General features: G+C 48.5%; 4 non-coding genes and 2 pseudogenes across 4 annotated transcripts; all 6 read left to right on the forward strand.

Annotated features, from left to right (window-relative positions):
- The first annotated feature begins 2100 nt into the window (after nt 1–2100).
- On the forward strand, nt 2101–2173 carry trnav-aac (transfer RNA valine (anticodon AAC)). The gene has a single exon. It is a non-coding gene; the product is annotated as a tRNA-Val (tRNA).
- An 847-nt stretch (nt 2174–3020) lies between these two features.
- trnae-uuc (transfer RNA glutamic acid (anticodon UUC)) lies at nt 3021–3092 on the forward strand. Its single transcript has one exon. It is a non-coding gene; the product is annotated as a tRNA-Glu (tRNA).
- A 3308-nt stretch (nt 3093–6400) lies between these two features.
- On the forward strand, nt 6401–6472 carry trnae-uuc (transfer RNA glutamic acid (anticodon UUC)). Its single transcript has one exon. It is a non-coding gene; the product is annotated as a tRNA-Glu (tRNA).
- Nucleotides 6473–9376: 2904 nt separating this feature from the next.
- On the forward strand, nt 9377–9449 carry trnav-aac (transfer RNA valine (anticodon AAC)). Its single transcript has one exon. It is a non-coding gene; the product is annotated as a tRNA-Val (tRNA).
- A 3604-nt stretch (nt 9450–13053) lies between these two features.
- Nucleotides 13054–13172, forward strand: LOC148825281 (5S ribosomal RNA; annotated as a pseudogene).
- A 536-nt stretch (nt 13173–13708) lies between these two features.
- Nucleotides 13709–13827, forward strand: LOC148825282 (5S ribosomal RNA; annotated as a pseudogene).
- The last annotated feature ends 9726 nt before the right edge of the window (nt 13828–23553 follow it).

Here is a 23553-nt window from a genome sequence, read left to right on the forward strand (position 1 = left end):
TCCTGCTCCGTCCATGACAGGCGTGCTGGTCTCTGGAGAGAGAGCACGGTCCATCAGCGCACTCCAATAAAGGCACTGGAAGCAGCTGAATCGCATTGGCGAAGCTCAGCGCTGGGCCGCTGGGCAGGGATTGCCACCGTTTCCGTAGTGTAGTGGTTATCACGTTCGCCTCACACGCGAAAGGTCCCCGGCCCGAAACCGGGCGGAAACAGACCGGCTTCCTTTGTCGGCACGCACAAAAGGGGATTGGGGATTCGCCTAGCGCTGTGATCGAACAGACCCCCTCACCTCTTAGTGTGGCGGGATCTGCACAGTGCATGTCGCAGCGCATCCTGCTTTCACTTCAATGCGCGTCCTGATGTACCCCAGTCTCCCGCGTGACAGGTGCGGATAATCACCACTATACTAACGAGGAAGACATCGCTCTCTCCGACCCCCGGCATCGTGTCCCGACCCACCGTGCTGGAAGCCGACGCGTGCTGTGATTCCTTTACGGAGCAGAAATGACAACCGAGGAGCCGAGAGATCATTTCAGCATTTCGCGTCTGAACAGAAAACACAAACGACCAACTCGGAATGACTTGCCTTTGATGCTTTCAAAGCGTTCTTTGTGCATCGAACAGACCCACTCACCTCTTAGTGTGGCGGGATGTGCACAGTGCATGTCGCAGCGCTTCCTGCTTTCACTTCAATGTGCTTCCTGATGTCGAGTCGTGTGCCGTGCGGAGGCTCTGAAAGCGAGAGCAATGAAAAGGTGCACGGCGCTGTGAAAGAAAACAGAGAAGTGAAAGGCAGTCCTTTCTCTAAGGAGGTAAAAGAAAAGCTTTCTACTCCCCGTCAGGGAATCGAACCCTGGTCTCCCGCGTGACAGGCGGGGATACTCGCCACTATACTAACGAGGAAGACACCGCACTCTCCGATCCTCGGCATCGTGTCCCGACCCAGCGTGCTGGAAGGCGACGCGTGCTGTGATTCCTTTACGGAACAGAAATGACAACCGAGGAGCCGAGAGATCATGTCAGCATTTCGCGTCTGAACGGAAAACACAAACGACCAACTCGGAATGACTTGCTTTTGACGCTTTTCAAAGCGTTCTTTGTGCACGACGACTGCGCCGCCTAGCAGATACAGATGGGTTGTACAACTCTGAACTAGCAAATGGAAGAGGGCTAAGCCCCCTCTCTTTTAGCCCAGGTTCGATCTGTCTCCCAGAATCACCAGGGCGCACGCACACACACCCGTGCCGTTGAAGTGCTCTGCCTCATTTCTAAGGGCAACTCAACATTCACTCCTACCCCGAGAACAGAAAAGACAGCGTCCGCAGCAACAACAGCTCAGGTCTCTGCACAGGAGCTAAGCTGCCCCCATCTCCTCTGCTCTGCGGCTCCTGCGGAGTGGAGTCGGCCTGGAGCCGTGTTTGCAGGCGGCGGCTCCCCGCGCTCTGTCTGTGCGTCCAAGAGCTCCTGGGAGGAAGAGAGAGCCCTCCCACTCGGGGGCTTTTCCACGGTCTGTGTGAGGAGGGGCGGGTGTGTCCAGTAGCATATCGAGCGGAAGCCTGGGGCGGCGGAGAGCTGTGATCGTGCAGACCTTGAGGTGTCACCTCTTTGTCTGCTTTCCCGCCCCCCCTCCGCCCAAGCTCTGCTCCAGAGTAGCCCGGCAACCCCTCACACCTGCACGTGTCACAACCTAAGGTGTGGTCATGAGACACCCATGGGGTGCTGCTCTGTTCTTGCTAATTGTTTCCTGCCCGTCGCAGGCAGGAGTCCATGCGAGGAAGATGCGCTGGACAGAGCTCAGAGGGCACAGCTGGGTGGCTTTCCTTCTGAGTGACGTTCCTGCAACACTCTCCCGCTCCTCTTGGTGCGCTCATGCCGCAACACAGGAAGGCTGGAGCAGGTGGCTGTGGGCTCTGCGCACTGCCGAAACAGGTCAGTTGGGAGAGCGTTAGACTGAAGATCTAAAAGTCCCTGGTTTGATCCCGGGTTTCGGCATTTTGTTTCATCGCGCCCTTTGTTCCTCTCTCCAGCGCCCCCTGCCTAAAGTGACGCTTCCCTTTCTCAGCCCGAAACGCAAGCGAGACACCAGCAGCGGTCCCTGCAGGTTTCCGTAGTGTAGCGGCTATCACGTTCGCCTAACACGCGAAAGGTCCCCGGTTCGAGACCGGGCGGAAACAGCCTCTTCTCGCACGCTCCTGTACTTCACAGAGGTCTTGAGCGACCGGTCATTTGTTCCCAATGTATTTCCGGTGCCTTCATGCACTCTTGTACCAAACGCACGTTCCTGCTGTACGCGGAGCCGATCATTTGCAATTGGGCTGTGCCGACAGACCAGGACGAGCTCTGTCGGCTCAAAAGCAGCGCAGGACCTGCAACAACAACAGAAAGATTAGCATCCAGCGGGGGCCTCTTAGTGAGCCCAAGATCTCATCAAGAATCGGCTCCAGCAACAGGGCTGGGCGCATTGTTCCATTCTCCGACCACTCTCGGTGTAAACAAGTCCCTCCTGGTCTCTGCTTGAAATGCACTTTCCTGCGTTTGCTTTGGTGTATCTGGCTTCCCCTGCATGGGCGAATGTGAAGAAGATCCTTAGTAAGTCATTGAAGAAAACCGAGAAGAGGTCAGAGTGGCCTCTGTCGTTCATCAACGATCCAGTCAGGCAGTACTCCTCTGTAAAGCGCCGTTCGTTCACATCGATTGGCTTTTTTTTGCCTTCATTCGCGCAAGTAGTAAAAGCAGACGCCCCTATTCTGCCGTGACCCGGATTCGAACCGAGGTTGTTGCGGCCACAACGCAAAGTACTGACCACTATACGATCACGGCGAGTTACCGATACCCACGTGGCAGGGCGGAAAAGGCTGTGCTCTCTTCGTGTGACCTAATTCGGAAAAGTCCTGACGTTGCATTTCAACTGAGCCCCAGTATACATCGACCCTTCGACACTCTGAGTGACAACTCTCTTGCGCGTTTTCTCATATTTATGTAGTTTGCTTGCATGATGCCCGGAACAGCAGGGGTGTGTGCTCCCATATGGTCTAGCGGTTAGGATTCCTGGTTTTCACCCAGGCGGCCCGGGTTCGACTCCCGGTATGGGAACCTGTCAGTTTTGCCTCCTGCTTTCCAAAAGATCAGCACCGTGTACGAAGGAGCCGCATTAAAACCACTCGAACGTGCAAAACGCGCGAGAAGAGGGGGCGCTTGTTTCCAACCGAAGACTTCTCGCGTGTGAGACGAGCTGATCATCCCTGCAGGAGGTGGGAGGGTTACTCTGGTAGACAGGGCTGACCTTCGGCAATAGGGTTTATACTCTCCAAGATGATATTTGCACTTTCTGGAGAGGCGATTTTCTCCACTTCAGTAGCCCGATTTCGTCGATTGCGTGGAGAGGGCTGTAGAATGTGGCGCCGCCTTTCCTGCTCCGTCCATGACAGGCGTGCTGGTCTCTGGAGAGAGAGCACGGTCCATCAGCGCACTCCAATAAAGGCACTGGAAGCAGCTGAATCGCATTGGCGAAGCTCAGCGCTGGGCCGCTGGGCAGGGATTGCCACCGTTTCCGTAGTGTAGTGGTTATCACGTTCGCCTCACACGCGAAAGGTCCCCGGCCCGAAACCGGGCGGAAACAGACCGGCTTCCTTTGTCGGCACGCACAAAAGGGGATTGGGGATTCGCCTAGCGCTGTGATCGAACAGACCCCCTCACCTCTTAGTGTGGCGGGATCTGCACAGTGCATGTCGCAGCGCATCCTGCTTTCACTTCAATGCGCGTCCTGATGTACCCCAGTCTCCCGCGTGACAGGTGCGGATAATCACCACTATACTAACGAGGAAGACATCGCTCTCTCCGACCCCCGGCATCGTGTCCCGACCCACCGTGCTGGAAGCCGACGCGTGCTGTGATTCCTTTACGGAGCAGAAATGACAACCGAGGAGCCGAGAGATCATTTCAGCATTTCGCGTCTGAACAGAAAACACAAACGACCAACTCGGAATGACTTGCCTTTGATGCTTTCAAAGCGTTCTTTGTGCATCGAACAGACCCACTCACCTCTTAGTGTGGCGGGATGTGCACAGTGCATATCGCAGCGCTTCCTGCTTTCACTTCAATGTGCTTCCTGATGTCGAGTCGTGTGCCGTGCGGAGGCTCTGAAAGCGAGAGCAATGAAAAGGTGCACGGCGCTGTGAAAGAAAACAGAGAAGTGAAAGGCAGTCCTTTCTCTAAGGAGGTAAAAGAAAAGCTTTCTACTCCCCGTCAGGGAATCGAACCCTGGTCTCCCGCGTGACAGGCGGGGATACTCGCCACTATACTAACGAGGAAGACACCGCACTCTCCGATCCTCGGCATCGTGTCCCGACCCAGCGTGCTGGAAGGCGACGCGTGCTGTGATTCCTTTACGGAACAGAAATGACAACCGAGGAGCCGAGAGATCATGTCAGCATTTCGCGTCTGAACGGAAAACACAAACGACCAACTCGGAATGACTTGCTTTTGACGCTTTTCAAAGCGTTCTTTGTGCACGACGACTGCGCCGCCTAGCAGATACAGATGGGTTGTACAACTCTGAACTAGCAAATGGAAGAGGGCTAAGCCCCCTCTCTTTTAGCCCAGGTTCGATCTGTCTCCCAGAATCACCAGGGCGCACGCACACACACCCGTGCCGTTGAAGTGCTCTGCCTCATTTCTAAGGGCAACTCAACATTCACTCCTACCCCGAGAACAGAAAAGACAGCGTCCGCAGCAACAACAGCTCAGGTCTCTGCACAGGAGCTAAGCTGCCCCCATCTCCTCTGCTCTGCGGCTCCTGCGGAGTGGAGTCGGCCTGGAGCCGTGTTTGCAGGCGGCGGCTCCCCGCGCTCTGTCTGTGCGTCCAAGAGCTCCTGGGAGGAAGAGAGAGCCCTCCCACTCGGGGGCTTTTCCACGGTCTGTGTGAGGAGGGGCGGGTGTGTCCAGTAGCTTATCGAGCGGAAGCCTGGGGCGGCGGAGAGCTGTGATCGTGCAGACCTTGAGGTGTGACCTCTTTGTCTGCTTTCCCGCCCCCCCTCCGCCCAAGCTCTGCTCCAGAGTAGCCCGGCAACCCCTCACACCTGCACGTGTCACAACCTAAGGTGTGGTCATGAGACACCCATGGGGTGCTGCTCTGTTCTTGCTAATTGTTTCCTGCCCGTCGCAGGCAGGAGTCCATGCGAGGAAGATGCGCTGGACAGAGCTCAGAGGGCGCAGCTGGGTAGCTTTCCTTCTGAGTGACGTTCCTGCAACACTCTCCCGCTCCTCTTGGTGCGCTCATGCCGCTGGAGCAGGTGGCTGTGGGCTCTGTGCACTGCCGAAATAGCTCAGTTGGGAGAGCGTTAGACTGAAGATCTAAAGATCCCTGGTTCGATCCCGGGTTTCGGCATTTTGTTTCATCGCGCCCTTTGTTCCTCTTTCCAGCGCCCCCTGCCTAAAGTGACGCTTCCCATTCTCAGCCCGAAACGCAAGCGAGACACCAGCAGCGGTCCCTGCAGGTTTCCGTAGTGTAGCGGCTATCACGTTCGCCTAACACGCGAAAGGTCCCCGGTCCGAGACCGGGCGGAAACAGCCTCTTGTTGCACGCTCCTGTACTTCACAGAGGTCTTGAGCGACCGGTCATTTGTTCCCAATGTATTTCCGGTGCCTTCATGCACTCTTGTACCAAACGCACGTTCCTTCTGTACGCGGAGCCGATCATTTGCAATTGGGCTGTGCCGACAGACCAGGACGAGCTCTGTCGGCTCAAAAGCAGCGCAGGACCTGCAAGAACAACAGAAAGATTAGCATCCAGTGAGCCCAAGATCTCATCAAGAATCGGCTCCAGCAACAGGGCTGGGCGCATTGTTCCATTCTCCGACCACTCTCGGTGTAAACAAGTCCCTCCTGGTCTCTGCTTGAAATGCACTTTCCTGCGTTTGCTTTGGTGTAACTGGCTTCCCCTGCATGGGCGAATGTGAAGAAGATCCTTAGTAAGTCGTTGAAGAAAACCGAGAAGAGGTCGGAGTGGCCTCTGTCGTTCATCAACGATCCAGTCAGGCAGTACTCCTCTGTAAAGCGCCGTTCGTTCACATCGATTGGCTTTTTTTTGCCTTCATTCGCGCAAGTAGTAAAAGCAGACGCCCCTATTCTGCCGTGACCCGGTTTCGAACCGGGGTTGTTGCTGCCACAACGCAAAGTACTGACCACTATACGATCACGGCGAGTTACCGATACACATATGGTAGGGCGGAAAAGGCTGTGCTCTCTTCGTGTGACCTAATTCGGAAAAGTCCTGACGTTGCATTTCAACTGAGCCCCAGTATACATCGACCCTTCGACACTCTGAGTGACAACTCTCTTGCGTGTTTTCTCATATTTATGTAGTTTGCTTGCATGATGCCCGGAACAGCGGGGTTGTGTGCTCCCATATGGTCTAGTGGTTAGGATTCCTGGTTTTCACCCAGGCGGCCCGGGTTTGACTCCCGGTATGGGAACGTGTCAGTTTTGCCTCCTGCTTTCCAAAAGATCAGCACCGTGTACGAAGGAGCCGCATTAAAACCACTCGAACGTGCAAAACGCGCGAGAAGAGGGGGCGCTTGTTTCCAACCGAAGACTTCTCGCGTGTGAGACGAGCTGATCATCGCTGCAGGAGGTGGGAGGGTTACTCTGGTAGACAGGGCTGACCTTCGGTAATAGGATATATACTCTCCAAGATGATATTTGCACTTTCTGGAGAGGCGATTTTCTCCACTTCAGTAGCCCGATTTCGTCGATTGCGTGGAGAGGGCTGTAGAATGTGGCGCCGCTTTTCCTGCTCCGTCCATGACAGGCGTGCTGGTCTCTGGAGAGAGAGCACGGTCCATCAGCGCACTCCAATAAAGGCACTGGAAGCAGCTGAATCGCATTGGCGAAGCTCAGCACTGGGCCGCTGGGAAGGGTTTGCTACCGTTTCCGTAGTGTAGTGGTTATCATGTTTGCCTCACACGCGAAAAGTCCCTGGTTCGAAACTGGGCGGAAACAGACCGGCTTCTTTTGTCGCCACGCACAAAAGGGGATTGGGGATTCGCCTAGCGCTGTGATCGCACAGACCCACTCACCTCTTAGTGTGGCGGGATCTGCACAGTGCATGTCGCAGCGCATCCTGCTTTCACTCCAATGCGCGTCCTGATGTACCCCAGTCTCCCGCGTGACAGGTGGGGATAATCACCACTATACTAACGAGGAAGACATCGCTCTCTCCGACCCCCGGCATCGTGTCCCGACCCACCGTGCTGGAAGCCGACGCGTGCTGTGATTTCTTTACGGAGCAGAAATGACAACCGAGGAGCCGAGAGATCATTTCAGCATTTCGCGTCTGAACAGAAAACACAAACGACCAACTCGGAATGACTTGCCTTTGACGCTTATCAAAGCGTTCTTTGTGCATCGAACAGACCCACTCACCTCTTAGTGTGGCGGGATCTGCACAGTGCATGTCGCAGCGCTTCCTGCTTTCACTTCAATGTGCTTTCTGATGTCGAGTCGTGTGCCGTGCGGAGGCTCTGAAAGCGAGAGCAATGAAAAGGTGCACGACGCTGTGAAAGAAAACAGAGAAGTGAAAGGCAGTCCTTTCTCTAAGGAGGTAAAAGAAAAGCTTTCTACTCCCCGTCGGGGAATCAAACCCCGGTCTCCCGCGTGACAGGCGGGGATACTTGCCACTATGCTAACGAGGAAGACATCACACCCTTCGACCCCCGGCATCGTGTCCCGACCCACCGTGCTGGAAGCCGACGCGTCCTGTGATTTCTTTACGGAGCAGAAATGACAACCGAGGAGCCGAGAGATAATTTCAGCATTTCGCGTCTGAACAGAAAACACAAACGACCAACTCGGAATGACTTGCCTTTGACGCTTATCAAAGCGTTCTTTGTGCATCGAACAGACCCACTCACCTCTTAGTGTGGCGGGATCTGCACAGTGCATGTCGTAGCGCTTCCTGCTTTCACTTCAATGTGCTTTCTGATGTCGAGTCGTGTGCCGTGCGGAGGCTCTGAAAGCGAGAGCAATGAAAAGGTGCACGACGCTGTGAAAGAAAACAGAGAAGTGAAAGGCAGTCCTTTCTCTAAGGAGGTAAAAGAAAAGCTTTCTACTCCCCGTCAGGGAATCGAACCCCGGTCTCCCGCGTGACAGGCAGGGATACTTGCCACTATACTAACGAGGAAGACATCACACCCTTCGATCCCCGGCATCGTGTCCCGACCCAGCGTGCTGGAAGGCGACGCGTGCTGTGATTCCTTTACGGAGCAGAAATGACAACCGAGGAGCCGAGAGATCATTTCAGCATTTCGCGTCTGAACGGAAAACACAAACGACCAACTCGGAATGACTTGCTTTTGACGCTTTTCAAAGCGTTCTTTGTGCACGACGACTGCGCCGCCTAGCAGATACAAATGGGTTGTACAACTCTGAACTAGCAAATGGAAGAGGGCTAAGCCCCTTCTCTTTTAGCCCAGGTTCGATCTGTCTCCCAGAATCACCAGGGCGCACGCGCACACACACACACCCGTGCCGTTGAAGTGCTCTGCTTCATTTCTAAGGGCAACTCAACATTCACTCCTACCCCGAGAACAGAAAAGACAGCGTCCGCAGCAACAACAGCTCAGGTCTCTGCACAGGAACTAAGCTGCCCCCATCTCCTCTGCTCTGCGGCTCCTGCGGAGTGGAGTCCTGCCTGGAGCCGTGTTTGCAGGCGGCGGCTCCCCGCGCTCTGTCTGTGCGTCGTGTCCAAGAGCTCCTGGGAGGAAGAGAGAGCCCTCCCACTCGGGGGCTTTTCCACGGTCTGTGTGAGGAGGGGCGGGTGTGTCCAGTAGCTTATCGAGCGGAAGCCTGGGGCGGCGGAGAGCTGTGATCGTGCAGACCTTGAGGTGTCACCTCTTTGTCTGCTTTCCCGCCCCCCCTCCGCCCAAGCTCTGCTCCAGAGTAGCCCGGCAACCCCTCACACCTGCACGTGTCACAACCTAAGGTGTGGTCATGAGACACCCATGGGGTGCTGTTCTGTTCTTGCTAATTGTTTCCTGCCCGTCGCAGGCAGGAGTCCATGCGAGGAAGATGCGCTGGACAGAGCTCAGAGGGCGCAGCTGGGTGGCTTTCCTTCTGAGTGACGTTCCTGCAACACTCTCCCGCTCCTCTTGGTGCGCTCATGCCGCAATACAGGAAGGCTGGAGCAGGTGGCTGTGGGCTCTGTGCACTGCCGAAATAGCTCAGTTGGGAGAGCGTTAGACTGAAGATCTAAAGATCCCGGGTTTCGGCATTTTGTTTCATCGCGCCCTTTGTTCCTCTCTCCAGCGCCCCCTGCCTAAAGTGACGCTTCCCATTCTCAGCCCGAAACGCAAGCGAGACACCAGCAGCGGTCCCTGCAGGTTTCCGTAGTGTAGCGGCTATCACGTTCGCCTAACACGCGAAAGGTCCCCGGTTCGAGACCGGGCGGAAACAGCCTCTTGTTGCACGCTCCTGTACTTCACAGAGGTCTTGAGCGACCGGTCATTTGTTCCCAATGTATTTCCGGTGCCTTCATGCACTCTTGTACCAAACGCACGTTCCTTCTGTACGCGGAGCCGATCATTTGCAATTGGGCTGTGCCGACAGACCAGGACGAGCTCTGTCGGCTCAAAAGCAGCGCAGGACCTGCAAGAACAACAGAAAGATTAGCATCCAGTGAGCCCAAGATCTCATCAAGAATCGGCTCCAGCAACAGGGCTGGGCGCATTGTTCCATTCTCCGACCACTCTCGGTGTAAACAAGTCCCTCCTGGTCTCTGCTTGAAATGCACTTTCCTGCGTTTGCTTTGGTGTAACTGGCTTCCCCTGCATGGGCGAATGTGAAGAAGATCCTTAGTAAGTCGTTGAAGAAAACCGAGAAGAGGTCGGAGTGGTCTCTGTCGTTCATCAACGATCCAGTCAGGCAGTACTCCTCTGTAAAGCGCCGTTCGTTCACATCGATTGGCTTTTTTTTGCCTTCATTCGCGCAAGTAGTAAAAGCAGACGCCCCTATTCTGCCGTGACCCGGATTCGAACCGGGGTTGTTGCGGCCACAACGCAAAGTACTGACCACTATACGATCACGGCGAGTTACCGATACACACATGGTAGGGCGGAAAAGGCTGTGCTCTCTTCGTGTGACCTAATTCGGAAAAGTCCTGACGTTGCATTTCAACTGAGCCCCAGTATACATCGACCCTTCGACACTCTGAGTGACAACTCTCTTGCGTGTTTTCTCATATTTATGTAGTTTGCTTGCATGATGCCCGGAACAGCGGGGTTGTGTGCTCCCATATGGTCTAGCGGTTAGGATTCCTGGTTTTCACCCAGGCGGCCCGGGTTTGACTCCCGGCATGGGAACGTGTCAGTTTTGCCTCCTGCTTTCCAAAAGATCAGCACCGTGTACGAAGGAGCCGCATTAAAACCACTCGAACGTGCAAAACGCGCGAGAAGAGGGGGCGCTTGTTTCCAACCGAAGACTTCTCGCGTGTGAGACGAGCTGATCATCGCTGCAGGAGGTGGGAGGGTTACTCTGGTAGACAGGGCTGACCTTCGGCAATAGGATTTATACTCTCCAAGATGATATTTGCACTTTCTGGAGAGGCAATTTTCTCCACTTCAGTAGCCCGATTTCGTCGATTGCGTGGAAAGGGCTGTAGAATGTGGCGCCGCCTTTCCTGCTCCGTCCATGACAGGCGTGCTGGTCTCTGGAGAGAAAGCACGGTCCATCAGCGCACTTTAATAAAGGCACTGGAAGCAGCTGAGTCGCATTGGCGAAACTCAGCGCTGGGCCGCTGCGAAGGGTTGGCCACCGTTTCCGTAGTGTAGTGGTTATCACGTTTGCCTCACACGCGGAAAGTCCCTGGTTCGAAACTGGGCGGAAACAGACCGGCATCTTTTGTCGCCACGCACAAAAGGGGATTGGGGATTCGCCTAGCGCTGTGATCGCACAGACCCACTCACCTCTTAGTGTGGCGGGATCTGCACAGTGCATGTCGCAGCGCATCCTGCTTTCACTCCAATGCGCGTCCTGATGTACCCCAGTCTCCCGCGTGACAGGTGGGGATAATCACCACTATACTAACGAGGAAGACATCGCTCTCTCCGACCCCCGGCATCGTGTCCCGACCCACCGTGCTGGAAGCCGACGCGTGCTGTGATTTCTTTACGGAGCAGAAATGACAACCGAGGAGCCGAGAGATCATTTCAGCATTTCGCGTCTGAACAGAAAACACAAACGACCAACTCGGAATGACTTGCCTTTGACGCTTATCAAAGCGTTCTTTGTGCATCGAACAGACCCACTCACCTCTTAGTGTGGCGGGATCTGCACAGTGCATGTCGCAGCGCTTCCTGTTTTGACTTCAATGTGCTTCCTGATGTCGAGTCGTGTGCCGTGCGGAGGCTCTGAAAGCGAGAGCAATGAAAAGGTGCACGACGCTGTGAAAGAAAACAGAGAAGTGAAAGGCAGTCCTTTCTCTAAGGAGGTAAAAGAAAAGCTACTCCCCGGTGGGGAATCAAACCCCAATCTCCCGCGTGACAGGCGGGGATACTTGCCACTATACTAATGTAGAATTTGGGCATTTAAGGGGACAATTATTAATTGTAGCCGTAAATCACGAAATGGATTCTTTTAATGGCCTTAGAATCCAACCATGCGATATAACTCAAACAACACACACACACACACACACAGGTACTAATACACGAGGATACATTTATTAATACATAAAATATGCATGTAAACCTAACAGATCTTATCGTGACGGTTTTCAGAATACAAAAGATATATATTCATTCAGTTACAAAGAGTTACATATATCAAGAGGACATAAGTTCAGTATATCATTCATTTAGACCGTTTCGTAATTGAACTTGGTTACAACTTCTACATTAGATACTCAAAACAAGTACATAACTCTTAGGAATAAAATTGATATCAACTGGTTGGGATAACAATTGAATTCTCAAGCTGTAATGCATTGAAGTTGAATACTCATCCAATCTCTGGGGATTCAGATCTCCTGCGGGCTCTTTGGCTCCGTGCCAGGCTGTGCTGTGCTGCAGATGCTCACTGACCGGCTAGTTAGTGTTGGCTTTAACTAGCAAAGTTTGTGCACAGGAGAAAAGATGACTGTGGGTCCCAGCAAGTCAGGAAGAGGACCGGTTCATTCCTGATGAAGCGCTAGTTCTGAATAGTGATTCAGCTGTCCACAGTTCCGACCTGTTCACAAGGCTTGCTGCTGGTGCTTACCTCAGGTGGATCCTCTGGTTACTCTCTGGCAACCTCCGCTCTAGACTCTTAGAACAAAGGAAAGTTCTGGCACTCGGACACACTGGTCGTTCCGTGGTTGTCCAGGCTGACTCTTAGGATGGTCAGGAGGCGCGCTGCGAGAATGTCCTGCCCTTGGGAGCCTTTGGCTCCTGGGCCGTCCTGCCCTGGAATTCTCCTTTGAATTCCCTTTAGAAAAGTCCAGGAAATAGTCTCTCAGGCCCTCTGTGTTGCCTGTTTTTACCTGGAGGAACTTCAGCTCGTTCATTGGCTGAAAGTTCCATGGGCATCAGAGTCCCACGTAGGTTACTCGGCCCTACCAGTCCCTGATTGGTTGTTGAAGGTGAGATGTGAGTCACTTACTCCTGACACTTAGGAATGCAGTCCAGATGTCCATCTGGCACACCCTAGACAGATAGGCGCCAATGGATGACCATTGATCATGATAGCTAGGCTTAGCTAAGTGCATCCCCATTTGGGAGCTGTCCCTTATCAAAAGAAAACATCTTTAAATCAGCCTGCATGAATAGCTTCTCTGTGGCTGCACCACAGAGATGAACAGAGAGATGGGGCCTCATTAGAAAAAGCACAGCAACACTTAATTCTGTCTTATTAACAACCATTGCCGCTACAAGTGAAAGGCTGAAGTGAAATAGAGCGGGGACAAAGGCAGTGAAGAGAGAGAACGTGGGAAGAAGAGAAAAACGCAAGGGAAAAAAAGCAGCGTCGTAAAAGAGGTGACGGAGCTGTCCTCTCTATAAGAAGGGTGCCAGCAAGCCTTGCTCTTGTTTACGGCCACACCCCCTTGAGCGCGCATGATCTTGTCTGATCTTGGAAACTAAACAGGGATGGGCCTGGTTAGTACTTGGATGGGAGACCGCCTGGGAATACCAGGTGCTGTAAGCTTTTAAGCGCAGGAGGCGCCCTATCCCCGCTTGCTCGCTCATTCCCCTGTTCACACGTGCAGTGCGGCTTGTCCGTCTGTTTATTTGTCAGCTTTGGCGAGACACGGGTGCTTGTGTATTAGCGTGAGCGTTTTTTATTCTGATCATGAACAGTTTTACAAGTCCGCAAAGGATCGAGGAAAGGTTTATCGCCAGCTGAAAAGAGACACAGCGCTTCTGCTGTGGAGACTTGTTCGGCTGGCCTTCGGGGAGTCGCGTTTTTCAGAATTGTATTGAGATCGTTTTCCACAGAGCTCAGATGTCAAAGCACAGCAGCAGCTCTCCACAGCGATCCTCTATAGCGCCCTTTCTCCCGCAGCTCCGTCCTCATTGGAAGGAAGCAAGAGTGAAAGGCTGAAGTGAAATAGAGCGGGGACGAAGGCAGTGAAGAGAGAGAACGTGGGAAGAAGAGAAAAACGCAAGGGAAAAAAGCAGTGTCGTAAAAGAGGTGACAGAGCTGTCCTCTCTATAAGAAGGGTGCCAGCGAGCCTTGCTCTCGGTTACAGCCACATCCCTTTGAGAACGCCTGATCTCGTCTGATCTCGGAAGCTAAATAGGGATGGGACTGGTTAGTACTTGGATGGGAGACTGGCTGGGAATGCCAGGTGCTGTAAGCTTTTAAGCGCAGGAGGCGCCCTATCCCCGCTCGCTCGCTCATTCCCCTGTTCACACGTGCAGTGCGGCTTTTTGGCTTTTTATTTGTCAGCTTTGGTGAGACACATGTGCTTGTGTATTAGCATGAGCGTTTTTTATTCTCATCATGAACCTTATATACTGTATCTCTACATCCCATAACCTTTAACGGCAGGTGCCTGGGTGTGGACATGTTGTGATGTAATATTTAATTTAAAAGTAAACATTTTAGTAAAGTCTGTTATATTGTTAAAATCTATAAGCGTTATAAATATCAATTTTTGCTCGTGCTTATAATTTATCGCTGCTAAATGTGTCTTATTCAATTATTTTAACACTTTTATGACCTATCCACTAAAATATAAAGACCTGCCCTACAACGCTCTTCTCAAAAGATAAAATAAGTTTTACATTTTTTGATTCAATGTAATTTCTTTTCTAGAGAAACACACATCATTTGAGGCTTGGGTTGCATGTTAATATTTTTAAGGTTTAAAGACTTTACGTTCACGGTACGTGGAAAATCATTTCAAACTTTTGAAAAGTTGTTGAGAATTTGTCATTGAAATAAGCTTACATATTTTAATTCAACGTGATTACTTTTCACTCTCGATAAAAAACGTGTGATTTTGGGGCGGGGGGATATGGTGGGGCGTTCTAAAACATCACAACCATTTGAAAAATGTCTTGAGCTATGTAGGCATGGTTACAAATTTGGAGTTTATGCTTAAATTAGCCGACTTGCCGGTTTTGAAGTGTGACACCTGAGCTGTCAGGCCCCGATATTGACTGCTGCGAAGATGGCTTCTTTGAGTAGAGAATCATCGGATTCCTCTGCTATGCAAACTGAAGAAGTAGGTTGCTAAAATATTTTTTCTGTTAGTGGAATTGTATTTTCAATCTGCGTTTAGCGTATTTCGTTTTCAACACTTTGTCTTCTTTTTAGCAAAAGCTGACCCAGCACTCAGTGGTGTGTGACAGTGGCTGTCATGTGAACTCTGACGGTGATTCAGGTGTTGGGGGTCCGTCAACGACTGATGAAGAGTTGCTACAAATGGTAAATATTAAACCACAGCAAATTCGAAGCAAACGAAAAACTCTAACACAAAAGAGGCATTACAATTGTAAATATTTTAGGTAAAAAGCATGCCTATTTATTTTGTTAAGCCTTCCTTTTCTTTTTTCCTTTAATAGAATAACGAAGAGGTCGACGCATCAATCTTCAAACTACCATCAAGCTTGAATGTTTCGTGTCTGTTCATGTGTGTTCGCCAAAATGTGATTAATGATGATGTTCAACCTAGTTTAGCTAACGATGGCTCTAATGAGCCCGATGCTATGGATCAGATTGTAAAGTCGGTGGTATGTTGCACCTTCAACCATTGTTTAAAGGGGGTTGTGGTTGATGAATGCGCGGCCCGTTTGATTAATCATCCAGGTCAACGGGGTCACACATGCCTAGTTGTCGGGTGCGCGGAAGGGTACTGTGGTGTCTCCGGGGGAAAGTTTATGTAAATGAAAGTAGTACTCACACCACACTTTTCTTTCCTGAGTTTCGTGGCTTTTCTTCCTCCAACTATCTTCCAAATACAGTCCGTAATCCGTTCCCTTAATCCTGATCCGATCCGAGTTCCAAAAGTCCGTAATAAAGCCAATCCGCGATGTATCCTTATCCAGTGTCCGTAATCCAAAAACCATAAACCTTTTCTCCTTTCAGTAGTCCGTTATTCTTTAGCCCGATCTTTAACATACACCTCTTTCCTCTCTTTTCCTCCAAACCGCATTCACCTTATCGGCTTCCGCCCTGTTCACTATCTCCGGGGCACTTATATATTGGTTCCTGATGCGGCTCAGCTGTGTCTCATTGTTTCTCAGGGTAGACCCTTTCCATGTACCGGTCAGCTGATTCTTTTTGGCAGCCATTTTGCTAAGGTCCATATCTAGTATTTTAAGTAGGTCATTCCGAAAATACCTGTTATGAATGACCCTTCTCCTGGTCATGTTACAGTACAAAGATGTGTTGTTTGCCACATTAGAAATGTATAAGTGTCTCAGTTTAGCCCGAATTTTATCTGTACATCGCCAGTGGCCTGGGTGCCTATACTTTTACAGATGATACTGAGCGGAGTATAAAGCACTTGCTGAGAAAAATAATTGACGACCGCTCGCCATATGAGTATGTACGGTCCTTACTTGTAAAGGTAGATGGAAAAATACTACACATGACTTTTGGTGCGTTGCAAAACTTATTTTATACTTATTTATACATATTTTTACAGAAAAGAAAAAAGATCTATGTAAAACCAGGGCTGTGAAATACTTGCAATGTGAATAGAGCTTTCACTCTGTTTTACAGACACAGGTGTGCCATCGTGAGAAGAATGAAAAATTTCGAATGTATACGTAAGAATTCTTACAAAAAGTGCTTTACACTCTTCTTTCTGCAAAGCTTGAAATGAAAATCAATTAACTGAATACTAATGTCCTTGAATTTGTTAAAGAGATAGATGTGCATGTAAAGAACATGAGTGAAATTACTGCGATTCTGATGTTTTCAGATCAGAAACTGAAGCCTGGCGGATTCAGCGGTGTGTATTCCAAAATACAACGTATTTTACATAGAACCTGTGGTAACACCGTCCCTCTGATCACTCAGGCTAATTTATTTGCTCTGTTAGGGTCGCCCAGTTCGGTGTTCACGGCTATAGAAATGGCGAGAGAAAGGGCGTTATGAATGCTTTTTCAGATGCTGCTGAGTTTCTGAACAATGTTGGGGCGATAGCTACAACTAATTTTCTGCACCAACATTTAATTGGCGATTGCAAGCAGTAGTCTGTAATGTGTGTGAAAAGTTTAAAAGTGTATACTGGGATGTTCCTGTAATTTAAAACCTACTGATGAAATAAAGTGGTTCACATTTCACATGCTATTTGTCCTGCGAGTTCTTTCTGTGACACTTTACTCAGTCAGTCAGTCAGTCAGTGTGTGTGTGTGTGTGCTCACATCCCGAAAACTCGCGGCCCTCACCAGACTTCCCACACCGCCGATTCCCTAGGGTTATAATAGATTGCATTCAAACCTGCAGCAGACATTATCACCTTCCATCCCTCATCGCTAATACGCGCTTTCACACACTTATTTATAAATCGAAGGGGATGCGGTGGTGGGCATTTGGACCCTGAGGCCTGGGGCTGCTCGGGGTGGAAGGCGGGACAACAACACTCATTATGACACACCATTGGCTCTGGAGGGGGAGGGACATCCACCCATAACATTGCACCATTGGCCGATAAGGGGGCAGGACATCTGCCCATGGCGGCCTCCCATTGGCTGAAAAAGGGGGCGTGGTACCTGTCAAAAAGTTTGATGAAAGGTGTCGCTTTATTCTACTCCCGGGCCAAAAACAGCCCTCGGATCATCAACTCAATCAGGAACTCCCAGTCTCACAACTGCATTCCCTCGGTGCTTCCCTACCACCCTAACCCAATTTCTATCCCCAGGACCATCATTAACAATGACTACATTTTACAGGACGATCCCTCCATTGGTACTCTTTTTTCCGACCGCCCAATCATCTCTTATCACTGACCACCACATAAGCTTCTTGTTCACAGCTCCCTCGCACTCAGCACCTTCCCCTGCAATAGCACTCGCTACATCACTTGCAAATACATATCTACCGACATTCAGGGCATCACAGGACAATTCCGGATAACCCTGACAACATCCTCTATCTCATTTACTGTATCTCTTGCAAAAAATGCCCAGCTATCTACATTTGGGAAACCGAAAGGAGACCAGGAGAACACTTCAGAGAACATATTAGGGCTGGGAAGGTTAAAGATTTCTCCAAGCCCATAGTTTTTCTTTTCACCTCAAATAGCCAGGATCTCTCAATGACTGATTTATTTTAAAATAATCTTCTCTATTCTCTTGCAGGTTTTGACTTCACACCTTTCTTCACCTCTCTCCATTTTGCACTTCCTGAGTGGCCTCTCTGCTGCTCCTGCCTCCTCCCCTCTCCCAGCTTTTGTTCTTCTGTGCTATTTAATCTTTGTAATCTGCCCTGTCTTTCTCACACCTGAAGAAGGCTTCACAGCCGAAACATTGAGTTTTCTCTCTTCTCTTTTCAGTATGGAATAAACCTATTACTTGTTCCTTTGCAGACTACACATGCTGAGATAGTTTAGTTCAGGTGGGTAGCTGCTTCAATATACATTTGTAAATGTCAATTTAAAACTGAAAAAATAGTAAGATTGTAACTCTACTTTAAAACGTGGCAAGAAATAGACACATGGCAGGCTACACCCTGGAAAGGACACCAGTCCATCCCAGGGCAAAGACATAAAAAATAAACATATAGGCAGCACATATCAAGCCTTACAAGAAATCATTAACAGCCTCAACACACACCACAGGTCCATTAAACTCAAATACACCAAGCATGGTAGCCTGATAGACTTCCTAGACACCACCACATACAAGGTTTCTTCCTTCAACAACACAGACAAACTGGACATCAAGGTATTTTTCAAAGACACATTCACACGGCTTACTGCACAAGGATAGCTTCCACCCAAAACATCCTTTAAAAGGACTGGTAAAATCACAACTCCTACACTTCCACAAAATCTGTACACAACAACAAGACTTTGAGGAAGCCAAATACACACTCTTCCAAGCTTTATGCCAGAGAAGATACACACAAAGTTTCCTCAAAAATGTGGCACGAACATTTCTAAATAGAAAAACTCCAGATGACAGAAAAATACCCCTCAACACATCATATTCTCAACTCAGCATAAAAACCAACCAAAAACCATGATATTAGAAAACACAAACATACTGAGGGAGCACAAAATCATATCTGCACACAGAAAAAAACAAAAACCTTCAGCATTAATTAGTCCAAAGCAAGCTAAAACCTGTACACAACAGATCATATACACCAAGAGCCAAACATTTCATAACAGAAAACAACGATCCAAAACAAAGAAACTAAAGAAATCTTCCAGTTGCAAAGGGCACTCTCAGAAAACATCAATAACGCCATCTACAGCATCCAGTGCAAAAAGTGCGGGGTGACCTATGTGGGGGGGAACGGGTAACTCCATCCGAACCCAGCTGACACAACACAGGTACATCAGGAACCACGGGACTGGAAAGCAACCCCAACTGGACAGAGATAGAAAGAAAGAAAAAGGAAAGGGAGTGGATCAAAAGACTTAATACTATCTTTACACAAGACCTGAACATCAGAAAAACCAGGAGGGTTTTAGTCGTTGGAAGGAGAGTGCTCTCCTTGTCCCAGATGGTCCCCTCTCGGATAAAATCTGGGAGAAGGAGCTTTGTTCCCCTCTCCTAACTAGCCAGATCCTACAGGGACTGGAACTCTTCACCATACTAACACGCAACAAACAGAAGAATAACTGAAACCAATCAGCTATGGAAACTCGCACAGCTTGCACAGTCCTACTAGGGAGGAAAACAAAAGACCCTGATTGCCTATTGAGATGTTAATGGTCCATGCATAATCCCCCCCAAGGAAAACAGAAACCCATTCACCAACTGAAACTGCACCTACTCATACAGAAACGTACAGAAGGAACACAGACCATAGGATACAAACTAGCCCCCTACAACTACAACACACTGCCCCTTACAAAACAGGATAAAAACAGGCCAGCATGGACACAGTGTTCCAGAACAATGCCTGAAGAAGACCCAGGCAGAAACATAGCGACACACAGAAAGGCAAGATTGTCTTCCTATGGAGCCACAGATTCTACAGAGGTAAAGCTGCCTAACAGTGGAAACCTAATGGTGTCAACGAAGCTTTAGGCATTTAAATGGTAAGTATGGATCAATCCAGAGTTGAGAATGCACGCAACCGTACGGTCACCCTCCACACTGCCTACACAACAAACATGTCAAACAGACAGGATACCTTTCAACAAGGAACCAGGATCATCTACAAAATGATCCAAACAGTCCACCATTTACAAAACACAGCAGTTTTATTGGACGGGAGAACCGAGCACCCGCCAGCCTACGACGGAAGACCGAGGAACCAAAAATTGGCTTCACACCACACTGCAGATCCTCGAAGAGCAAAATCTGTCATACAACTAGAGGATCTTGAGCTTCCCCACTGGGAGGAAGCTTTCACACTTGCTTCCAACTGATCAAAGAAACATTATGGGAGGAAATTGCAGAACACCACCTTTAGACCCTACAGTACACAAACTATCAATACTGGGTTAGGGAAGGACACTCGGGCAGATCAAATTATCACAGCAGTTTTTAAATTCTACAACGACTTCTACTGGAAAGACTGCGAACAAGACCAAGTAAGAGTTAAGTTGTTTTATAAAGTCATTAATTTAGAGCAAGGTATAATTCTGATAAAAATACAATAAACAATATGGTGAAGCTATTGGAGAGAAAATTAAGGCTCGGTTAAGAAACTGAAACAGTCTTGACTTGTTCCTTTACACAAAAGTTATTTATTTTCAAAAGAGACCCATGAGGATTCCTCTGGTGTGCAAGACCTGCCTGAAGACATTTGACCAGTTTCGTCTTCACCTAAAGAGGGTGTGTATGAAATGAGCCTCAGCAGAGGAGATCAGCAAGTTCCTTCTCCAGGCCAGGAAGGACTTGTTGAATCACCTGAGGAATGGGCAGGTCGGGGATTGCAAGAGCATAGGGCTCATGTGTGGTGAGAATGTGAGACTGGCGGAGTCCATGGACTGTTTTATGTGGAATCCTGAAGACACATCAGCAAGGTAAGATATTTATAATTTATAAGGCTTCTTCTGTTTCATTTCTAACCTTTACCTTTATGTAAGGGTATGTTAAAATGATATACCAGTGGTCCAGATGCCCTGAGCAAGAGGCTGCTGTCCAGGAGGAAGAGATGCCAGAGACTGAAGTGGAAGAGGAAGGGGAAGATGTGAGTTCTGGAGAACTTTCTATTTTTTCCAAATGTATCTTTTGTTTTATACTTGTATTCTAGTTTGTCTTAGAAGTAAAAATGTTTAAATGTGTATTTTGTATTCCTACTGTCCCCCCAGTTCTTAAAAGCCATCAGCAGGCTCTCAGGAAGACGGTGACCCAGGCTGGACTGGACAGAACGCACTCCCTGGATGCTCCTCACCTGGCTGGGTTTAAACAGGACCTTACCAAGGATCTTGGAGTGGCAGATTGCTCTCAGGAGGTATTTATTTTTAAAGGCATTTAAAATTGAGCAGTGATATTTCCATAGCACATGTTTTTACTCCTTAGCTTAAAATTCACCCATGTGAAATCTCAGCCATAAACATAGTGACTCTACATTTGTCAGGTAGAAAATGTTTCCAGATTCCTGTTTTTATGGATCCATCTGCATCTTCCTTAAACTTTGTAAAGGGCCTATCCAAAACAACAATTATTGTAACCAAATGAAGACCACTGGACTGTCTCACCAAATCATTGCTAATTATATTAAGAACATAAACCATTTTCCAGGCTACATCCTAAATGATATCAGTGTGAAAGTAGAGGATCCCAGCCTGGCTAACCTCATCATCAACTTCCAAAGTATCCTAAAGGATATTCAGAAGAAGAACAGTAAGAATGTTGCCAAGAGATTACTAAAAATAGGTCATTTTCATTTTAAAACTTCTTTCAGTTGTACTTTTAATCTGAATACAAAAAAAGTTGATGAGTATTAATTTCTCCCACAGATATAGACAGTTGCAGAGTCCAGAACCAAGTACGAAGGATTGCTGGAAGGTGTTGCAAAGTGTTGCAAAGAGAGATGTGTTGCACAGACTGGGCAAGACATCACCTTGCCTGAGCAGCTTCTTGTACTGTATTACCTGCAGGCCTTTCTCCAGCTGAAGCACCTAGGGGTGGTAAAGAACATGACAGTAAGAATACTTTCATACAACAAAAGTAAGAAATTCCATAGATGGGATTTTTACAGTTTGGTGTATTCATTTTTATTTTCTCGCTATTACAGGTTGAGGAATGGGTGCAAAGAAAGTGTTGTTTCAACAAGTGGGCACAAAAATGGTCATAATTCCTATTAAAGAGCACAAAACCTCAAACAACAGCTGGCTTGAGTGAAGAAGAGGAACATGCAAGTTGATGGCTACATTGATATACCCATCCACTCAATTCAGGGTTGTGGTAGAACTGGAACCATCCTGGCAAGCAGTGGATGCAAAGTACTGTATCACCCATAATGTGACACCAGTCCATCACAGGACTCACTCACACCATGGCCAATTTTCATAGAAGCCAATTAAAATCCATGTTAATACCGAACAAAAGACCTCCACCTGCATAGCTCCAATCATGTACAGTATTTAAGAAAATCTGGAATGTACCTTAATTGCATTTTATTTGTGTTTTATCAGCCGTTTCATCTTTACTTCACTAAACTGCGCTGTACTGCCCAGGTCAGCAGCTGTGAAAGGAGACGGAGAAGATGGACTGGTCAGCCAATGTATCAACAGTGTCTGAAGTGCTTGAGAAGTGGAAGCCCAACACAGGACTGCCACCAAATGGCATGCAAATTAAAAAGTTGATAAAGTATCAAATCTGGGAAGGCCTGAGCATCACTGACGATCCTGTGAAGGGGAAGAAGTTTGTGACTTCCAGGTGTTTCCAGAAGGGAGAGGTGGTGTGTGATTACAACGGCAAGGTCATCACAAAGACAACTGCTGAAGCTCACAGATGACAGAGGGAGACATGAGATGTCTTTTCTTTTCAGATGAACCTGCACAAAAACTGTGCATTGATGCTCGTGAAAAACACTGAGCCTGCCTCTCGGATAAGGAGGCAAATCGGAAGATGGATAAATCCATCAAAGAGAAAAGACAATGTAAGGGCTGTAAGAAAGTCATTTATAATCAACGAACAGCCTGTCATAATTCTGTCTGTGACAAAAAGGGACATTGTTGAGGGGAGAAGAGCTCCTCTGTGATTACAGCATTTCCAGGAAATAATTTCAAGGTTGAAGGACAAGCTCTGGAGTGGTTGGTTCACTGACCATTTCCAAAAAAGAAACTAAGTAAGTATATTAAAGTGCATATTTTGAAGATATTCATTTTCTTGTACCTTGGAATTAATGTAAAAATTATATTCGTGTTAATGTCTTGAAAATAGCATTTCTCATTCTCATCAGCAAGGATATAAGGAAGGGATATGGGACTGCTAAAAAGATACATGATTTTCAGAAGAGTATAGAAGGCAGATAACTATCCCACTCAATTGTTACTGCAAAGAAATGCCACAGTGTAAACAAAAAGGTGAACCATTCTTGAAATTTATTGATAGAATCTGAATAGCACGGCATTCCCAGACCAGGCACTGGAGTTTCCTGCAGCGTTAGATGGGTAGTCTCTTGGTAAGAGAGAGATCGACAGAGTACTGGACTTCATGAACGACACCTTTCCAATTCATCGAGAACAGAGCCCACAAGATCTAGAGTCTAGAGAACAATTTCTTACAATATTAGTGGTAGTTTCTGAATAGGTTAAGGACAACATAGTTGTACAGCTATCTTGCAACTTCTTAAAAGTTGTAAAAGTGATTACCATATTGCCAGTGGTTTATATTTAAAACCTAAAGATTTTAAATTGAATCTTTCTTAAACAAAGGACATTTTTCACAGGAACAGCAGCCTAAATCAGTTGATGACTGTAAATATGACAAGCTTGTGA

This window comes from Atractosteus spatula, chromosome 10 (assembly GCF_055471065.1).
Source record: "Atractosteus spatula isolate fAtrSpa1 chromosome 10, fAtrSpa1.hap1, whole genome shotgun sequence".
Taxonomy (NCBI): domain Eukaryota; kingdom Metazoa; phylum Chordata; class Actinopteri; order Semionotiformes; family Lepisosteidae; genus Atractosteus; species Atractosteus spatula.